The 22,254-nt window shown below is 44.7% G+C and overlaps 1 pseudogene; it reads left to right on the top strand.

Annotated features, from left to right (window-relative positions):
- Nucleotides 1–7,687: 7,687 nt before the first annotated feature.
- LOC121535750 lies at nt 7,688–20,441 on the top strand (annotated as a pseudogene).
- Nucleotides 20,442–22,254: the final 1,813 nt, after the last annotated feature.

Genomic DNA, 22,254 nt, shown 5'->3' with positions numbered 1-22,254 from the left:
TTGAGGGCTTCCTTAAATCAGCGACGTCCCTAAAAGTATACTTTTCCTTATTTCCTGGCCTTATTCCTTCATGTTTTTCCTGGACACTCCTTTTAATTGTATTCAAGCCAAATACCGGTGTGTCCAGTGTTAATAATTTCTATAGACTATCCCCCCTGTTTGCATTGTTTCCAACGCAAACAAAGTTAGAAATTTAGAACGGACTCTCATCCCACAGCAAATAACAGCAAAGCGCACACAAGTCCTTTGACGGTACATCTGAACAAACACAGACACAAGCACACGAACCGACCAGCGCCCAAAGAACTGTGAGAAATCTCACCTTATCTGCCGGGCGTCTTGAGCGGGAGTCACTTAGCAGCCCATGCATGGAATGCAGAGAAAAGATGTAGCACGTCCCAAAAACCTCGTCGCCATTAAATGTGGTGTCCAAGTCAACGTTGCTAATTATGCTGTGATGATAAGAAGTCCGCTTACACTGTTCTTTGATTATAAAGATTTATTGTATCAAAGTTCACAGTATTAATTTACAGATATCTGCAGTTATATCTGGAGAGAAACGCCAATCTGTTGATCCAATATGTTGTCTCTCACCTTCTTTGTTTAAGACATGGTATTTATATCCTATGTGACATAGTATGGCGTGATTTTAATAAACCAATCCCCGGCTTTCACATATCTCCAAATGTCCTCTATTCCAAGAAACCTATGTAGCAATGCTTTTCCAAATGCTTCAGCAAAGCAGAGTAAAGTTAATCTATTACACCCTTTGCAAACATCAGCAAAATCAATAGACCTTCAGACACTACATATTTCCCCCTTCGAGACTAATTAAGTCTCGAAAACAAAAAGAATAGGATTATGACAAATAACAATTTTTGTTCTTGAGTAACTTCAGCAATAAACCATAATTTATGGAGAGTAAACACATGTTTATATAGACACATTTTTGTATGGGGTGTAAATAAATTGTTATGGAGTGTAAGAGCGAAAAAACCCTGTCTGGCAGCTTTCATTCCAAATATCCATCAGTCAATCAAGACAGGAAAATTCTCTCACGGCCCCTCTGCCCTAGGCGACCACCTAAGTACTCCAGATCAATTCATAAATCTTCATCAATGCATTTTAAGCTATGATGCAATTGAATACACATGAAAACCTCAGCAAACAAAAATACAATCAAAAATGTCCACATTCAGGCTGGTCGACCCATCGGACCCTCCTGTGGATTCTCTCTGTCCCTGCCTAGACCCAATATCCCTAAGCTTCAACGAAATAAACAAAAACATCTGAGGTCCCCACATGTACCCAACAACAGAAAACATAATTATTCAAAAATTAAAAACAGAAAGAATATAACACTGGAATGTAGTCCACTACACTGCAGCTCCTCCACAGTGTCGACTTTCAATGCGACGTCGATGATGGAATCTGAACATTTCCACACCTTCCTTGTTCCACTTCCTCCAGTCCATTTATATTGTCCATGTTTGAGTATTTGAGTCCCCTCTACACATCCCCCATATGCTTCTGGAAGAAAAGAAAAGACCAAACAGTATCATTTGCAAAACAACACATTCAAATTAAAACATCAATATCAGCAATAATGTAAGAATTCAAAAAATGATATGAATTCCATTTCCCCCCTTTGATTCATAACAAAACACTAAATATCACAATAATATAATTATCCCACAATCAGATATTCCAAATTTCCTAGAGTTATTTCAACCCTAGTTTTCATAACATTTTAGTCTGACTTTTTCCAATTTTTTATTTTTCTCCAATTTTTTTTATATTTTCAAAAACCATTTCACTGATTTATTCACAAAACTCTTTCCCATTTTCTGAGGATATTAAATCGGGAAATTCCCACCTGCTGATGACTTCTTTACACAACAACTTTGCAACCGACTGAGCATATTTTAGCTTAGTTGGACATCTTATGCACCTCTTGGTGTAGGAATGTAACCAAGAATAACAGTCACACATTCTTTTTCAGACAGATTGTGCACCTGCCAATGACATAGTCAACCTATTCAAGAAAATATGGTTCCCAAAAATCCTACTCCTTTGTGATCTTTATCCTAATCTCCCCCTCTTGCAACATTAGCTAACCCATAGAATCCTTGCTCCTATAAGGGTTCACCTGTCCTCCAGATGATCTTCACTTGCTCCTGTATCTTCCTCTGAAATTCCCTCTGGTGTTTCCTTCTGGCCCATTAAACTCACGGGCAAAATGACCAACCTGTCCACAATTATAACACACTTCTGAAGATTGCTGGAAGTATGGCTTAAATCTTCCTCCTCTTCCTCTTCCTAAACCTTCTCGTCCTCTTCCTCTCCAATTCTGTCTCTGTCCAGAAACTGGCTGTGGATATGAAACAACTTGTACCACTAGTTGTGGCTGGTACAATTGCATTTGACCTTGTTCAGTTGAAGCTGTGGCAGTGATTGTTGATTTGGTTCACACTGATTCTGCATAACCAAAGCTTGTTTCTTCTCCTTCTTATTCTCCACCAGTTGTATTTGATTGAGTTTTCTAAGAGTTTCTTGGTCCTGTTCTTTCTGGTTGTGTTCCTTTTTCCGGTACAGATCCACTTGATGGGCTATATGATCTGTATAGACACCTTTTGTCATGCTCCCAAGTCCAACCACCTCTGCCAGGTTGCTCCTTACTGGTGAGGGCAGTCCCATCTGTAGTTTAGCTCTCAAGATTGACTGCTCAATTTGACTCACATCTGGATCATTTCCGGTAATATTTCTCCACACTTGATGAACTCTTGACACATAGGCTCTCGGATTTTCTTGTTGTCCTAGTGGGTCAATCAGAATGTTGTCAGGATGCACATTTGTTGGAAACGTATCTCTCAGTGCTCTCCACAGCCGATTTCTACTTGCAGCCAACAATTCAGGGTCGTTCACTGCAGTCACCACATATCTATGAAGTCCAGCTCTCTGAAACATTTCTTCCATGCCTGGAATCCCAAGGAGATTAGCCAAAAGTCTCTTAATGTCTCCTATGGCAGACTGTGTTCCCACCGTAATTTCTTCCAACTTTGAAATCCAAGGATATGCTCCATCTTGAAGAGTAGGCAGCTTCTCAAGTATATCTGACATATCGGTATTCTGCAAAGGCTTATATTCTAGGTTTTGTCCTCGAATGATCACTGGCATCATCTTCTTACTTGTGCTCCCTTGTCTTGGCCTCAATGTATACTTCTTCTCCAATTCTTGGGATCCTTTTTTCAGCAGTTTTTTCTTCTGTATCTTCAGCTTCTTGAGTTGTTCTTCCAGCTCTCTTACTTCTTCTAAATTATTGGCCTTATCCAGGTATGATACGCATCGGTCTATATCTCTTTCTATTTCTTTTGTGCTAGTCATTGTAGGATAAAATCCTCTTGAATATGAAGCACCTTTAATCTCCAAATCTTCATCGTTGTCTCCATCTTCATTTTCATCAGAACTCCGAATCTCTTGTATTCTTCTTCTTCCAACTTCCATCACCCCTTCTTTCCGCTCTGGCCAACCTCTGTCTGATGACAGGGTCATATCCACCCATGATCTCTTCTGAATCACTCTGATCATCATCATCATCATCATCATCATCAAGTTCCATCCTCCTGAACCTCACTCTACCCTTAGTTTCCAGACATCTCGTTTTCTTCCTACTTTTGGAGTTTGGATTCATCTTTATGGTTGTTTCTGCTTGTCCTCTCTCTATTATTCGTTCATCTTCATCTCTGATGCAATAATCACCCTCCTGAATGATCACTGGAAGCTGAGGATAGACGTCCTTAAACTTGACTTCTTTCTCATAAGGTGGGGGTGTTTTTGCTGAATCCATATGTGAGAAAGGTGTATTGACTTCTGCCATTAGTTTTTCTGTCACCTTCACCTCTTTTGCCATTTTCTCTGTACCTCTGTCTCTTTTCTCTTTTGTATCTTATATCAGTTTTTGTCCTTCATTTTCAAACAGCTTAAGAACACCCAGCTCTCTTTGTCTCTTTTCTTTACGTTGTTATCCTTTCCCCCTTCTTTTGATCTGCCTTATACGTGGATACAAGCACTTGCATTATCTTGATGACGTCTGGGTTAAGAGTCCCTTCCACTGGCCATGGTTGTTCAATGTCAGGCCAACGTTTATTCCATTTTTCAGATAACCTTGCAATACCATTAACTAGAGGATTACTATTCTGTACTACATCAAGAGGAGTAATTGCTTTTGTAGTTTTGATGTCCTTTTTCCCCATTGTAACGACTCTGTTATTTGTTTCCCTCTTTTTATTTATTTATTTAAAAAATATATAAATATATTTTTATTTTTAATTTTAATTTTAATTAAAAATAATTAATTAATCAATTAATTAATCAACATATCAATTTATTTTATGAATTTTATTTTACCAAATTATTGATTAGTGGCAATCTTACCACATCTGATCAGGAAAAGTAAAGGAAAGGAGGGAAAAATAAGGACCTGTAAATAAGGACCTGTAAAATAAGGACCTGTAAAAAGGAAGGACCTGTAATCCAGCAACACTACAGCACTCACAATCCAATTGCTTATTAATCACCCAATTACCTTAATTTTACAGAATAATGTCAGTGCTGGATTTCCAACACAACTCTAATCAAAACAAGTCATTCACAAAAACTCTAATGTGCAATTATCAATTACATCAATTCATCAGTCTGTTGCCAAGTTTCTGCGAAATGGTCACAACATGAAATATTCTATGCATACACAATGTATCTATTATATCCTGTAAGGGAGAGTGGGTTTTGTGGATAAGAACAGTACTGGCCTTGATTGGACTTGATTGTTGTCGCTTGATGTACTGGTCAGCACCTTCTCTCTCTCTCTCTGTCTCCTCCTTCTCGTCTCTCATATGACAGAAGAACAAAGGAACAGACAACAATTTAGTATTTTATGCATACTTATGTTCACATTCACGCTAAGAAATAAGCAAACAGCTTAACTCAGGAATATTATAAATAGCTCAATAACATTTTATTTATTTATTTATTTAATTATTATTATTTTTTAATCCATCAACATATCTCTCATTCATCAACTCAACCGATATCAACCAAACAGTTCCACAGCCAAGCAACAGTTAATTCAACAAACAGAACATTCCACTTGTGTGCAAGTCTCTGTCTGCTCCCTCTCTGTCTACGTAACTCTAAACTCATAAAATCCCACGCATGCGTAGTTCAGTCACCAATGCGATTTCAGGGTGAACAGAGCTCTCCCAAGCAGCTCTCTCTCCAAGCCAAACAACAGAGTAGACAGACCCGCTGTCGCTCCGTTCTCTCCTCCCATTAACAAACAATAACACTTAACAAAACTCACAAACGAACACGGAACACAGAATATAGAACACAAATCCTACTTCGAAGTTTCTTATCTTCACTTATCCTAATCTGCAGATTTATAGTTATGTTGTTATCAATTACAAAACATCTCTATACACTCTTAAAAAAGTCCTCCCTGTAGGCTCATGATTAGTTAGTAAACGTTCTCTTTTTATAGAGACTCATAATATTTTTAAACTTAATGTCCTTCCAGGGGGCTCATATATAGTTAACAATTATTAACGTTCTCACAAACGGAGACTCATAAGATTTTTTAACCTTAACTTCCTTCTAGGGGGCTTATATTTCCTTATGAAAACAAAAATCCCTGTTCTCAACCAAAACATATATATATATGTATATATCTCTAACATAGATCTTATCCTAACATGAGTCGACACACAGCTGGAACACATCAGATGTACAGACATGCAGCGGCTCTCTCTGTCTCACACACACGCAGGCTCCGTTCCTCTCATACACACTCGCATACACAGTTTAAACAAGAATGCATCCGTTCATACAATAAAATAAGCATGCTACCGTCGCTCCTATTTTCCTTTATATTCCTTCCTAAATTTCTGCTACCTCAGGTTGTAGACATCCAATGAGAGGATTACTTCAGACAAATACTTCATCAAATAGATTCTGAGAGGTAACATACAATTAAATATATCTTCTACAATCTGCAGTTCCCAGAACTGACTTGAGAGTTAATCTAATAACTATCAAGATTCATGGCCCATCATAATGATCGCCTCGTTTTGAGGGCTTCCTTAAATCAGCGACGTCCTAAAAGTATACTTTTCCTTATTCTCCTGGCCTTATTCCTTCATGTTTTTCCTGGACACTCCTTTTAATTTTATTCAAGCCAAATACCGGTGTGTCCAGTGTTAATAATTTCTATAGACTCTCCCCCCTGTTTGTGTTGTTTCCAACGCAAACAAACTTAGAAATTTAGAACGGACTCTCATCCCACAGCAAATAACAGCAAAGCGCACACACAAGTCCTTTGACGGTACATCTGAACAAACACAGACACAAGCACACGAACCGACCAGCGCCCAAAGAACTGTGAGAAATCTCACCTTATCTGCCGGCGTCTTGAGCGGGAGTCACTTCGTAGCCCATGAATGGAATGCAGAGAAAAGATGTAGCACGTCCCAAAAACCTCGTCGCCATTAAATGTGGTGTCCAAGTCAACGTTGCTAATTATGCTGTGATGATAAGAAGTCCGCTTACACTGTTCTTTGATTATAAAGATTTATTGTATCAAAGTTCACAGTATTAATTTACAGATATCTGCAGTTATATCTGGAGAGAAACGGCCAATCTGTTGATCCAATATGTTGTCTCTCACCTTCTTTGTTTAAGACATGGTATTTATATCCTATGTGACATAGTATGGCGTGATTTTAATAAACCAATCCCCGGATGTCCTCTATTCCAAGAAACCTATGTAGCAATGCTTTTCCAAATGCTTCAGCAAAGCAGAGTAAAGTTAATCTATTACACCATTTGCAAACATCAGCAAAATCAATAGACCTTCAGACACTACATAGTCACCTGGAATGCATTTCAATTAACAGGTGTGCCCATACAACTTATTATGTGACTTGTTAAGCACAGTTTTACTCCTGAACTTATTTAGGCTTGCCATAACAAAGGGTTTGAATACTTATTGATTCAAGACATTTCAGCTTTTCCTTTTTAATTAATTTGTAAAAATGTCTAAAAACACAATTTTACTTTGACATTGTGGGGTATTGTGTGTAGGCCAGTGACACAAAATCTAAATTGAATCCATTTTAAATTCAGGCTGTAACACAACAAAGTGTGGAAAAATTCAAGTGGTGTGAATACTTTCTGAAGGCACTGTTATTACAACAGATAATTATAGATTAACAAGTGACAACTACTTAATTAAATGTGTTACTTAAACATACATACATAAAAAGTCGCTCTGGATAAGAGCGTCTGCTAAATGACTAAAATGTAAATGTAAATGTAAAAAATGTATGCACGCATGACTGTAAGTCGCTTTGGATAAAAGCGTCTGCTAAATGGCATATTATTATATTATAGACTTGGTTAACTCCTGTTTCCCTTCCCCCAAGGGAATGAATGCATCTGTCTGCGTCTTCCCGCACATACAATCATGTTTATTCCATATCAATCCATATCCACAGTAAGTCAAATACAGGAAAATAATTAATCAAATAATTTCCCATTACATCTACCATAGCCCAGTGGCGGCTAATGCCGCTAGAAACTTAGATGTCAAGATACCGATACTGTCAGTGGTGTTCAGGGGCTTGTCAACAGCTTGGTTTCTATGTGACGTTAAAGTGCTTCACAAAATGTATAAGGTTGGTCAATTGTTGTTTTGTAATCTGACGTCCAATGTTGGCAGAAAAACTGGCAAGGCAGGTCGAGCACACCATTAAGTGAATGTGGTGTGGAAGCTGGTTACCAGTAAACTTTTGTTTTGTAGCCTTTGATTCACGGCACACAACGGTGAGATGCTGAAAAAACTATTCTGCTGCCTTTTGCTTTTAGGTCTCTTTTCTATCTCAGTATATTGCTGGTATCAACTGAGCACCTCGAATGTTACTGAATCGAGTAGGAATGCTTTGCTGTCCAGTTTAAATGATACCCAAAGTGAAGATGGATTAATTAAATCAGGAGTCTATTACAGAGTTATCCGCTTAGAGTCAGACTTCTGGAAAGAACAAATAATGAAAGAAAATGGTAAGTAATGTGCTGTATAGCTTCTAAATATATGCAAATAGATGGACATTTTGACACTACTATGATATATTTTAAAATAAGGTCACAAAAGACTGAAGACATTTGAAAATAAGATTTTAATGATGTCATTTCATTGCACATGTATTGCATAGTACGCTAAAAGGCTATTATTGATTACATTATTTGAGCATAGCTTTCATATAGCGTTATATTTCTTAACTCACACAGTAGAAGTACATTAAATACATACATAGTGAAATTGGTATGACCAACAGGTATGAATGATGTAACATCATGATTCTCAGGTTACCAATGTGTTAGTCTCACGTTACCATACCTACAAAATCACATCATTGTCACGCCTCCCTTGGAGATCTGGATAATTATGTATTGCAAAAACGATTTGAATGGTCCGCTGCAAGATTTTGATTGGATGTTACATTTTAAGAACCATCCCCCCACACGCCCGTGGAAGCGGTGCTGTGCAGTGTTACCAACTTAAGCGACTTTGTCGCTATATTTAGCGAGTATTCAGACCCCTCTAGCGACAGATTTTCAAAAAAGCGACTAGCGACAAATCTAGCGACTTTTTCTGGTGTTATAGGGGACTTTTGGAGACGTGGAAGCACGTATCGTTCTTACTCTGCCGCCGCTGCTCGTTGGCCCTCCCCCGTCCCAAAGCACTCACAGGCGGCCCAGTCCTCGCAGCAGTCCCTCCCAGCTGCTGTCAGAGCAGGATATGTTCTGTATGACTGCAAATGAATCGCGCATGCGGGAAGCCGCCGCTGGCCGATCCCGCACTGACTGACATAAAAAAAAAAAGAATCGACAGAAGGAAGTTCATTTGTAGTTCTAAACATATTTAGGGTGTTTTTTACTCACTTGTAGTCTCTCCCACGACGTTATTCCTCTCCTACAGCATCCATCACAATTACATGCGAATGGCAATTTATGCAAATTAGCGACTTTTAGGACAGCCAATAGCTACTTTCCTTACTGAGGAGTTCGCAACACTGTGACAGTGCATCACCGATGGTAAAATGACGTCCCTTGAGAGGGCAAGAACAAGTGTACAGCGCATTTTGTTACGTTACAGCCTAATTATAAAATGGGATTAAACAAACATTTTCCCTCATCAATCTACACACAATACCACATAATGACAAAGCAAAACCAGGTTTTTAGAAATTCTTGCACATTTATAAAAATAAAATAAACGTATTTACGTAAGTATTCAGAATCTTTGCAATGACAGTCGAAATTGAGCTCAGGTGCATCCAGTTTCCATCGATCATTCTTAACACGTTTCTACAACTTGATTGGAGTCCACCTGTGGTAAATTCAATTGATTGGACATGATTTGGAAAGGCACACACCTGTCTATATAAGGTCCCACATTTGACAATGCATGTCAGAGCAAAAACCAAGCCATGAGGTCGAAGGAATTGTCCGTAGAGCGCCGAGACAGGATTGTGTCAAGGCACATATCTGGTGACGGGTACCAAAAAGTTTCAGGAGCATTGAAGGTCCCCAAGAACACAGTGGCCTCCATCATTCTTAAATGGAAGAAGTTTGGAACCACCAAGACTCTTCCTAGAGCTGTCCGCCCGGCCAAACTGAGCAATCGGGGAGAAGGGCCTTGGTCAGGAGGTGACCAAGAACCTGATGGGTACTCTGACAGAGCTCCAGAGTTCCTCTGTGGAGATGGGAGAACCTTCCAGAAGGACAACCATCTCTGCAGCACTCCACCAATCAGGCCTTTATGGTAGAGTGGCCAGATGGAAGCCACTCCTCAGTAAAATGCACATGACAGCCTCCTTGGAGTTTCCCAAAAGGCACCTAAAGGACTCTCAGACCATGAGAAACAAGATTCTCTGGTCTGATGAAACCAAGATTGAACTATTTGGCCTGAATGCCAAGTGCCACGTCTGGAGGAAACCTGGCACCATCCCTACGGTGAAGCATGGTGGTGGCAGCATCATGCTGTGGGGATGTATTTCAGCGGCAGGGACTGGGAGACTAGTCAGGATCGAGCGAAAGATGAACGGAGCAAAGTACAGAGAGATGTTATAATAATAATAATAATAATATAATATGCCATTTAGCAGACGCTTTTATCCAAAGCGATTTACAGTCATGCGTGCATAATTTTTTTTGTGTATGGGTGGTCCCGGGGATCGAACCCACTACCCCGGCGTTACAAGCGCCGTGCTCTACCAGCTGAGCTACAGAGGACCACCATCTTGATGAAATCCTGCTCCAGAGCGCTCAGGACCTCAGATTGGGTCAAAGGTTCACCTTCCAACAGGACAATGACCCTAAACATACAGCCAAGACAATGCAGGAGTGGCCACGGGACAAGTCTCTGAATGTCCTTGAGTGGCCCAGCCAAAGCCCGGACTTGAACCCGATCGAACATCTCTGGAGAGACCTGAAAATAGCTGTGCTGCGACGTTCCCCATCCAACCTGACAGAGCTTGAGAGGATCTGCAGAGAAGAATGGGAGAAACTCCCCATATACAGGTGTGCCAAGCTTGTAGCGTCATACCCAAGAAGACTCTAGGCTGTAATCGCTGCCAAAGGTGCTTCAACAAAGTACTGAGTAAAGGGTCTGAATACTTATGTAAATGTAGCATTTCAGTATTTTTTTAAATACATTTTGCAAACATTTCTTAAAACCTGTTTTTTTTCTTTGTCATTATGGGGTATTGTGTGTAGATTGATGAGGGGAAAATAATTAAATCAATTTGAGAGTAAGGCTGTAACGTAACAAAATGTGGAAACAGTCAAGGGGTCTGAATACTTTCCAAATGCACTGTAGCTATTCTCTGCTTCAGATGACAGATGCCCATAAGGCCAGTAATGCCATCATACTGAAGGCCTATGGATGCACTGGCGATGCATGCCGTATGATAAGCTGCTAAATGGATTCAGATAGCTGATATACTGAGAGAGAGTGACAATCAAATAAAACAGATTGGAGATCTTACAACTAGACAAAAGGAAATGTTCATTTGAGAATACAACACAAGACACATTAGAGACAGAACCCCTTCCCTTCTTTATTGCAGGATTGTTGATTAATCAACATTGACACTAGTTCATTTTGAATAATAGTTTAACAATTAAAACAAGTTTCTCACTAACTGTAAGTCGCTCTGGATAAGAGCGTCTGCTAAATGACTAAAATGTAAATGTAAATGTATACAAATATGCAGTGGTGATTTTAGCATGTAAATCTTGGTGGGGCAAACTCAACCAATCAGTTTTTTATGCATGCCAGCAAAGCCACTACACAACACAACAATACATTAATTGCACAATAACGGTGACAAACAGTGCCCATAAACTGTTAGGGCCTACATAAAGCTGTCTCGACAACGGAGCTTTCCTTTCAGCAACATGGAGAGAATCCTTACCACTGCTACACCTGGCTATCAGCGGAGCCTCGTCTGGCAGCGAAACAGTTCATTCAGCCTCATTTACTGCCTTTTTAAAAGCCATAGCTGATATGGCTGACTTGCTTAAATTAATAAAGTTTCTACTGACTGCTTGTGGATTTGTGTAAATCGATAAGAACCGCATTCTCCAATAATCACAAATGCCGACATGAGTTTTGAACCATACACAAACATTATTACATTTATGTTCAGTAAATTCATAATGTTTGTTCTTATATCATTGACACTTAGCTCTAAGTATAAGCAAGTGCAAGCAAACGAGCTGTGATGAGGTAGGCCTATTCGTTCAGCACTTTCAAAATGGACAGCGACAGAAATTGAATGTGAGTCCATTTAACTTATTATGTGATTTGTTAAGCAAAATTTTACTCCTGAACTAATTTAGGCTTGGCTAAACAAAGGGGCTGAATACTGATGCAACAACTATATTTTAGTTATACATTTTTTATTTATTTTTAAAAAATATTTAAAATGTCTTCCACAGAGTATTTTGTATTTTTTTTTACATGAATTCCATTTTAATCCCACTTTGTAACACAATAAAATTAGAAGAAATCCAAGGGGTCTAAATAATTGTCAGTGTTGATGTGGATGCGGTTGAGGAGTCAGACGCACTTGGGACGCATAGGCTGAGTCAAACAAGACTTTACTAACTGTATAAACAATACAAAATAAAGGACCTCAAAACAAGGAGGCGAGCGACAACGCAACACAGTGCGTCACAATAAACAAAGTCCAGAGTACTGCACAGGTGACACCAACGGCCAGGCGGAAAATAACACACAAACTAACGAAAACAACATAGGAAACTTATAGGGCACATAATCAGACCCAAACAGACACAGGTGTAACAGACAGACCCAACCAAACGAACATCGAAACATTCAACGGTGGCAGCTAGTACTCCGGGGACGACGAACGCCGAAGCCTGCCCGAGCAAGGAGGAGGAGCAGTCTCGGCAGAATTCGTGACAGTACCCCCCTTGACGCGCGGCTCCAGCCGTGCGCCGACCCCGGCCTCGGGGACGGCCAGGAGGACGCGGAGCCGGGCGCGTGGGATGACCACGGTGGAACTCAGTCAGGAGGGATGGATCTAGGATATCCCTCCTAGGCACCCAGCACCGTTCCTCCGGGCCGTACCCCTCCCACTCCACGAGATACTGGAGAACCCCATCCGACGTCTCGAGTCCAAGATGGTCCTGACCGTGTACGCCGGAGCTCCCTCGATGTCCAGTGGGGGCGGAGGGGTCTCTCCTATCTCACCTTCCTGGAGTGGACCAGCTACCACCGGCCTGAGAAGAGACACATGGAACGAGGGGTTAATATTCTTATAATCAATAGGCAGTTGTAACCTGTAACACACCTCGTTCAATCTCCTCAGGACTTTAAAAGGCCCCCACAAACCGCCGACCCAGCTTCCGGCAGGGCAGGCGGAGGGGCAGGTTTCGAGTCGAGAGCCAGACTCGATCTCCCGGTGTGTACACCGGTCCCTCACTGCGGTGGCGATCGGCGCTCGCCTTCTGTCGACGGATGGCCCGCTGCAGATGGACATGTGCAGCGTTCCACGTCTCCTCCGAGCGCCGAATCCACTCATCCACCGCAGGAGCCTCGATCTGGCTCTGTTGCCATGGTGCCAGAACCGGCTGATACCCTAACACACACTGGAAAGGGGTTAGATTGGTGGAGGAGTGGCGGAGAGAGTTCTGTGCCATCTCTGCCCAGGGGATATACCTTGACCACTCCTCCGGCCGGCCCTGGCAATAGGACCTCAGAAACCTACCCACATCCTGGTTGACTCGTTCTACCTGCCCATTGCTCTCTGGGTGGTAACCCGAGGTAAGGCTCACCGAGACCCCCAAGCGTTCCATGAATGCCCCCCAGACTCTGGAGGTGAACTGGGGACCTCGGTCAGACACTATATCCTCGGGAACCCCATAGTGCCGGAAAACGTGGGTAAATAGGGCCTCAGCGGTCTGTAGGGCAGTAGGGAGACCCGGCATTGGGAGGAGACGACAGGCCTTGGAAAACCGATCCACAACGACCAAAATGGTGGTATTCCCCTGGGAGGGGGGAAGGTCGGTCACAAAATCCACCAAGAGGTGGGACCATGGTCGTTGTGGAACGGGCAGGGGATGTAACTTCCCCCTGGGCAGGTGTCTAGGCGCATTACACTGGGCGCACACCGAGCAGGAGGAGACATAAACCCTCACATCCCTAGCTAACGTTGGCCACCAGTATTTCACGCTAAGGCAGTGCACTCTCCGGCCAATACCTGGATGTCCAGAGGAGGGTGATGTATGAGCCCAATAAATAAGGCGATCTCGAACCTCGAGCGGAACGTACGTCCGCCCCACAGGACACTCTGGGGGAGTAGGGTCGGTCACGTAACGCCCGCTCAATCTCCCATCGACCTCCCACACCACCGGAGCCACCAGACAAGACTCCGGCAGTATGGGAGTAGGCTCAATGGACCTCTCCTCTGTGTCATACCGCTGGGACAGGGCGTCTGCCTTACCATTCTGGGACCCTGGGATGTACGTGATCTTAAAAACAAACCGGGTCAGGAACATGTTCCACCTAGCCTGACAAGGGTTTAATCTCCTAGCTGCCCGGATGTACTCCAGGTTACGGTGGTCAGTCAGAATGAGGAAAGGGTGTTGAGCCCCCTCAAGCCAATGCCTCCACACCTTTTAGGGCCTGAACCACGGCTAACAGCTCCCTGTCCCCTACGTCATAATTACGCTCCGTCGGGCTGAGCTTCTTAGAATAGAACGCACAGGGGCGGAGTTTAGGTGGCGTGCCGGACCGTTGCGACAGAACGGCCCCAATACTGGCCTCTGACGCGTCTACCTCAACCTGGAATGGTAAAGCGGGGTCCGGATGCGCCAGCACCGGAGCCGAAGTGAACAGGTTCTTCAGTTTAACAAATGCCCTGTCCGCTTCAGCTGACCACTGCAAACGCACCGGCCCCCCCCTTCAGCAGGGACGTAATGGGAGCTGCCACCTGTCCAAAGCCCCCGGATAAACCTCCGGTAGTAATTAGCAAAACCCAAAAACTGCTGCACCTCTTTTACAGTGGTTGGAGTTTGCCAATTACGCACGGCAGACACACGGTCAACCTCTATCTTCACACCAGACGCGGACAATCGATAACCCAAAAAGGAGATGGACTCCTGGAAAAACAAGCATTTCTCTGCCTTGACATACAAGTCATGCTCCAACAGCCTCCTCAACACTCGGCGCACCAGGACTACATGCTCGGCTCGTGTAGAAGAGTACACTAGGATGTCGTCGATGTACACTACCACACCCTGCCCATGCATGTCCCAGAAAATCTCGTCCACAAAGGATTGGAAGACTGAAGGAGCATTCATTAACCCGTATGGCATGAGGAGATACTCGTAATGACCCGAGGTGGTACTAAATGCTGTTTTCCATACATCTCCCTCCCTAATGCGCACCAGACTGTACGCGCTCCTGAGATCCAACTTTGTGAAGAACCGCGCTCCGCGTAATGATTCAGTCATACTCGCAATCAGAGGAAGAGGATAACTGTACTTAACCGTGGTCTGATTGAGACTACGGTAATCAATACACGGGCGCAAACCCCCGCCCTTCTTCTTCACAAAGAAGAAACTTGAGGAAACCGTGGAAGTGGAGGACCGTATGTATCCCTGTTCCAAGGACTCGGCGATGTAAGTCTCCATAGCCGCTGTTTCCTCTTGAGACAGGGGTTACACACGGCTCCGTGGAAGTGCCGCTCCTGTTTGGAGATCTATCGCACAATCCCCCTGTCTATGAGGTGGCAACCGTGTTGCCCTAGTCTTGCTGAACACAAGTGCTAAATCCTCATATTCAGGGGGAATGCGCATTGCGGGCACTTGGTTCGGACTCTCCACCGAGGTTGCCCCTACGGAAACACCTAGACATCTCCCTACACACTGGGCAGTCCACTCCATAAGAGCCCTCTGTTGCCACGCAATAGTAGGATCATGGGCGCTTAACCAGGGAAGCCCCAGCACCACGGGATACGCAGTAGAGTCGATCAGATAAAACTGAATGATCTCCTCATGACCCCCCTGCGTAGTCATCTTAAGTGGTGCTGTGACTTCTCTAATCAACCCCAACCCCAGCGGCCGGCTGTCTAGAATTCCTAACTTAGAACAAAATTCACGATCAACAAAATTCCCAGCTGCGCCTGAATCTACTAGCGCCTTATGCTGGGAATGAGGTGCCACCTGTGGAAATCTCACAGGTATACACAGGTGACCAACAGAGAGCTCTGGGTAAGTGGGGTGCCTACTCACCTGAAATGACTCCCCAGTGCGTGACCTGTTGTCCCCCTCTCCCAGGAGACCCTCCCCAGCACCTAGCCGCAGTGTGCCCTCCACGGCCACAGTTGGTGCAGGGACGGCCCCCCCTCAGGTTCTCTCTCCTCCTCTCCCTAGCGCCAGCACCCCCGAGCTCCATGGGAATCGGCTCGGAGGTGCTGGAGGATGGAATGGACGACCCCCATTCGGGACGTCCGCGGGTAGCCAGCAGGGTGTCGAGACGGATGAAATGTCCACCAACTGGTCGAAGGATAGGTTGGTGTCCCTGCAGGGCCAGCTCACGACGAACGTCCTCTTGTAGGCTGCATCGATAGTGATCGATGAGGGCCCTCTCATTCCACCCCGCATCCGCCGCTAGAGTCCGGAACTCCAGGGCGAACTCCTGTGCACTCCTCTTCCCCTGTCGGAGGTGGAACAGACGCTCCCCAGCCGACTTCCCCTCAGGTGGATGATCGAACACTGCCCTGAAGCGGCGGGAGAACTCCGCGTAGGTGATGGTGGCGGCGTCTATTCCCCTCCATTCGGCATTGGCCCACTCCAACGCCTTGCCGGAGAGACAGGAGATGAGGCGGAGACGCTCTCGTATCCCGAGGGCGCCGGGTGTATGGTGGCCAGGTAGAGTTCCACCTGCAGGAGGAACCCCTGACACCCGGCCGTGGTACCATCATATGCCCTCGGGAGCGAGAGCCGAATGCCACTGGGTTCCGGTGCTGGGAGAGGAGGACTGGCCGATGGTGATGGTAAGGTGTGCGAAGGTGTGGGCACCTCTCCGGTGACCAAACGGCGCAGCGTGTTGGACACCTCGTTCATGGCGGCCCCAAGTTGCCGGATCATGGTGTCTTGATCGCTGATCCGTTCCTCCAGCGACTTGAGTGCCGCCGCTGCTCCTGCTGACTCCATAGCGGGTGTGTTGATGTGGATGCGGTTGAGGAGTCAGACGCAGGGGACGCATAGGCTGAGTCAAATAAGACTTTACTAACTGTATAAACAATACAAAATAAAGGACCTCAAAACAAGGAGGCGGCGACAACGCAACACAGTGCATCACAATAAACAAAGTCCAGAGTACTGCACAGGTGACACCAACGGACAGGCGGAAAATAACACACAAACTAACGAAAACAACATAGGAAACTTATAGGGCACATAATCAGACCCAAACGGACACGGTGTAACAGACAGACCCAACCAACGAACATCGAAACATTCAACGGTGGCAGCTAGTACTCCGGGGACGACGAACGCCGAAGCCTGCCCGAGCAAGGAGGAGGAGCAGTCTCACATTTCTTTTGTCCAGCACCTGAACCAATTGAATATTTTATTTTTCAGAAACTACAGAGACCAAAACCCACAAGACCCCCCTTGTGACCGAAGAATTAAAGAAATGCCCAGATCCCTCTCCACTTCTTGGTACATGGTAACATGGAAAACAATAAACACAATTCTCTATCAATACCATTTCTAAAGGCATCAAGTCACCACATAAATAGATTTAAAGTTCATTTTCACTTTTCTCCTGATCTGCAGTGGGGCCTCTCAGGGTTGAGTTCTTTACGGCAGTCAGCTTGGACACAGTGAGGAAGGAGAACCCAGGTCTGCAGGAAGGAGGTCGCTACAAACCACATGACTGTATCGCCCTTCAGAAGGTTGCTCTCATCATCCCCTTCCGCCATCGTGATGAGCACCTCAAGTTCTGGCTCTACTACCTCCATCCCATCCTTCAGCGCCAACAGCTGGACTATGGTGTCTACGTCATCAATCAGGTACAGTACAACACACATTTGGAAATGTAAAACTTACATAAACACTTGAATCAAACACTTAACGCCTGTTTCCGGGAAACTTAATCCTGGACTAAATAGCTATTACAATGGAGATTTTCCATTCAGCATGCTATTAAGTCCAAGATTAGGACTAATGTGTTTCCAGAAAACTGGCCCTTAAATTATGTAGTTTACAGTAAGATGTTTCATCTTCATCTTGAGGACGCCTTTTACCTTTATTAGGATGGAGAGAACACGTTCAACAGGGCCAAGCTGATGAACATTGGCTATGCTGAGGCCCTGAAAGAGTATGACTACGACTGCTTTGTGTTCAGTGACGTGGACATCATCCCCATGGATGACCGCAACACCTACAAATGCTTCAGCCAGCCCAGACACCTGTCTGTCTCCTTGGACAAGTTTGGTTTCAAGTACGTGTGATGTCCTATTGCAGTGCCACAGTACGGTGCAGATCTCAACCGATAACCTTTATTTTGGAGTGAACTATCACTTTAAATGATTAAACGCTGACTCATTGTTATGATTACGGTAAATGCCAGAGTTTGTTAATGTTTCCTCATACCTACAGTATTACCCAGGGGAAGGACGCAAGGGCTGGGTTCAATCTGTATCGCTGAAGCGTTACAGATTGCGCGATTTAAATGTAAAGGTATTTTCTGATTGAACCGACATATGCAGCGTTTACGGTAAATGCAGTCTCCACTAACACAGGAACATTGCTTCTAAATGTAATTCAGGCTACAACACGGAACTTAAGCGCTACGGATTGAATAGATCCCTCACACTTCTTCCATTCACACCTTCGGAGGCACAGCACAACAGAACAGGAAACTATAATATATCATAATATATGTCATTTAGCAGACACTTTTATCCAAACGTGACTTAGTCATGCGTGCATACATTTGGCCCCAGGAATCAAATCCACTATCCTGACATTGCAAGCTCAATGCTCTACTTACTGAGCTACAGAGGACAATCAAGAGAGAGCCCATCAAGTCCAATGCCACAACCACTCGGCCATCACAGCTAATAGTATATATGTATATCTGATTCAGCATATAGATTTTTTTATTGTCTTTGTCTCATCCATAGTTTGCCCTATAATCAGTTATTTGGCGGTGTCTCATCATTGAGTAAGGAGCAGTTCCTGAAAGTCAACGGCTTTCCCAACAACTACTGGGGCTGGGGTGGTGAAGATGACGACATTTTCAACAGGTAAGAAAATGTCTAACCCCATAAACATGTAGTATAGCATAACTCTTGATCTTACTAACTTTTGCCTGCTCATAAAATCACATGATGCACACCGGATGATGTCATCAGTATCTCCGGATGACGTCATCGGAAACACATCTTTCACTTAACACTTATCACTTATCTTTTCGACTACAAAACATAGAAACCTGCCGTTGTCACATTATGTTGACATTGCGGTGGTGCTGGAGATTATGCATTTTGTTCTGGAAAAGGGTGATTTTTTCCTTAAAAATCAATTTAATCAAATTCCTATCATTGGTTTGATTTCCGTAGGTTGAATAACAGAGGAATGTCCATCTCTCGTCCGACGGCGTAGTCGGACAATGTCGGATGATCCGTCACGAAAGAGACAAAAATAACAACGCCAATCCTCAGAGGTAAAGCTTCAGAACAACCGCGTTCACTAGATTCCCCCTCACATTTCTTACTGCCACCTGTTCCCCAACTATCCTCCAAATGTTGTTGACAGTTGATTATTTTGCCCTGCAGGTTCAAGAGAATAGCTCACACGTTAAAGACAATGGAGACCGATGGCCTCAACTCTCTCGAGTACAAAGTTGTCACAGTTGAAAAGCATGACCTGTTCACAAAGATTACAGTAGATGTGGGGACGCCACCCAAAGAAGAAGACATGGACAAAGATGAATGAGGGAGAGATGAACAAGCAGGGCCAGATTCGGGGCCCCACACACAAAAACAAAATATTTATTATTATTTATTTGGGGGGGGACAGCGAATTTCCTTAAATGAAACACAATTCACACAGAGAACAATGTGCAGTTTTATCATGCTATTCGACACATTTTCTCATGACGCTGAGAGAAAATGTTGCAGATTTAAAGCTCATTTCCTGCAATTCTACATATTTTTCCATGGCTTATGACGCGTTAATATGCTGTCTGGAGGGACCCTGACCTCCAGGGGGCTTGGTGGCCCCGGGGCACATGCCCTGTGTGCCCGTTCGTAAATCCAGCCCTGTGAAGAAGGCAGGAACCACCTTGAATGAGTTCAAGGAAACTGCCCAGAACAGAGTTAACTGGAGATGCATCGTTGAGGCCCTTTGCTCCACTAGGAGCTGAAAGAAATAAGTCAAGCAAGTGCGGTCAAGGGGATGCCTGTGTTAAAAGTGTATGTAAATGTCTGTTGTCACCTGTGCATACAGTACGAGAGGTGCTGGGTAAAGAGGGCAGTGCACAATCTATTGCATTAACCAATAACCTATTGCAGAGGCTGCAGCGTTATATTGTAACACTATAAAACCTTAACATCTACTAACTGACTTAGTATGAATCTTTGAGGAGGTGTCATGATGTCCACCTACTAATTGGCACGTTTGTCCCTCAAGCTGCCCAATTGGCAGAGCTTTGTGTAGTGCTGCCTTCAACTGCTTTTCCGTAACTCAGAAATACAAGGACCCAACTCTGAAATAACCACTTAAAAGTGTCACGATTTAACTGGATATGAACCCAAATGCAAACAACTACACCGAGCCAGAGAAGGTTTAACAGGTTTATTTACAAAGTTCAATTTGTCCAGGTTTCCAAAAATAGGGGGAAGAGCAAGTCCAGGTTTACAGGGAGGGTAACAGATCCAGGTTCTGAGCAGGAGTGGTACCGTAACGTCCTGTGAGTCCGGTCGTAGTGGAAAGCAGGATGGTGGTGGCAGGAGTGAAGCGGAGGCAGGAGTCAGGTTCCAATAATCTGTGGCACAGGAGAAAAGTAACTAGAACAGGCCAAAAACACAAAGAGCGAAAACAAGCAGGTTGAGTCAACAGCGAGACTAACATTATGGTCGTCTTGACTATGATCTGACGATGAGTGGCAAGTTTGACCGGGTCTTTAAGGCTGAGGTGATTATGGTGAATGAGCTGCAGCTGGAACCCTGACTCCCGCACACCAGACTTCACTCCTGCAATCAAGAACAGACAGAGGGGAGGGGAAGAGCAGAGAGAGAGCTACCTAGCAGTAGTAGGCCTAACAGTACCCCCCCCCTCTACGGACGCCACCCGGCGGCCGACAGGGTTTATCAGGATGGAATGTATGAAAATCACGGACCAGAGCAGGATCCACAATGAAGCTCCTGGGAACCCAGGAACGTTCCTCAGGACCATAACCCCCCCAATCCACCAGGTACTGGAAACCACGACCCCGGCAGCGAACATCCAGAAGTCGCCGGACAGTGTAGACAGGACCCCCACCCACGATCCTGGGCGGAGGAGGGGACGAGAGGGCGGGCACAGAGGGCTAACCGACACAGGCTTAATCTGGGAAACATGAAAAGTGGAATGAACCCGTAGGGAGGCAGGAAGCTGTGGTTTAACCGCGCAGGGGTTAACAATAGACAGTATCTTGAACGGTCCTATAAAACGCTGGCGCCATCTTCTTTAGACTCCACTTTCAATGGAAGATCACGTGACTTAAGCCATACCTCTTGACCAGGAGAGTAACCGGGAGCCTGGGACCGGTGACGGTTGGCTTGCCTCTGCATGTACGACTGAAGCTCGGGACAGAGCTACCCTAGCCTTCCTCCAGACCTTGAAGCAGCGGCGCATGTGGGACTGCACCGAGGGTACCGCCAGTTCCCTCTCTTGAGAAGGGAACAGGGGAGGTTGATAACCCAGAGCACACAGAAAGGGAGACAAACCAGAGGAAGCGTTAGTCAAGGTGTTATGAGCATATTCCACCCAGGGGAGCATGGAGCTCCATGACCCAGGGTTAGACCCTGTGACACAGCGGAGAGCGGTCTCCATCTCCTGGTTCGCTCTCTCGGCTTGCCCGTTGGTCTGGGGGTGATATCCAGAGGACAGGCTGGATGTGATGCCCAAAGCTTTACAGAAAGCTTTCCATACCTGGGAGACAAACTGGGGACCCCTGTCAGAGACAATATCAGTGGGTAGACCATGAGAGCGGAACACATGTTCAACCAAAATATCAGCCGTCTCTCTGGCAGTGGGCAGTTTAGATAGGGCCAAAAATGAGCAAACTTAGAAAAACGATCAATCACAGTAAGAATGACAGTCTTTCCAGACGAGGGGGAAGTCCAGTGACAAAATCCAATGCAATGTGGGACCAGGGCCGGCTGGGTATTGGCAGAGGTCGAGATGACCAGCGCTGGCCTGGGTGGAGTTCTTACTTCGTGCACATACCGTACAAGCAGCAATGAAGGCTCGAGTGTCCGCCTCCATCCTGGGCCACCAGAACTTCCGTCGCACAAAGTCAAGGGTCCGAGTAACTCCAGGGTGACAGGTAAGGGGAGACGAGTGAGCCCACTGAAGTACCTGGGAGCGAACAGACTCAGGGACAAACAA

The sequence above is a fragment of the Coregonus clupeaformis genome, chromosome 21, assembly GCF_020615455.1.
Source record: "Coregonus clupeaformis isolate EN_2021a chromosome 21, ASM2061545v1, whole genome shotgun sequence".
Taxonomy (NCBI): Eukaryota; Metazoa; Chordata; class Actinopteri; order Salmoniformes; family Salmonidae; genus Coregonus; species Coregonus clupeaformis.
The sequence above is the reverse complement of the archived record's forward strand: the minus strand, read 5'-3'. Positions and strand labels throughout refer to the sequence as shown.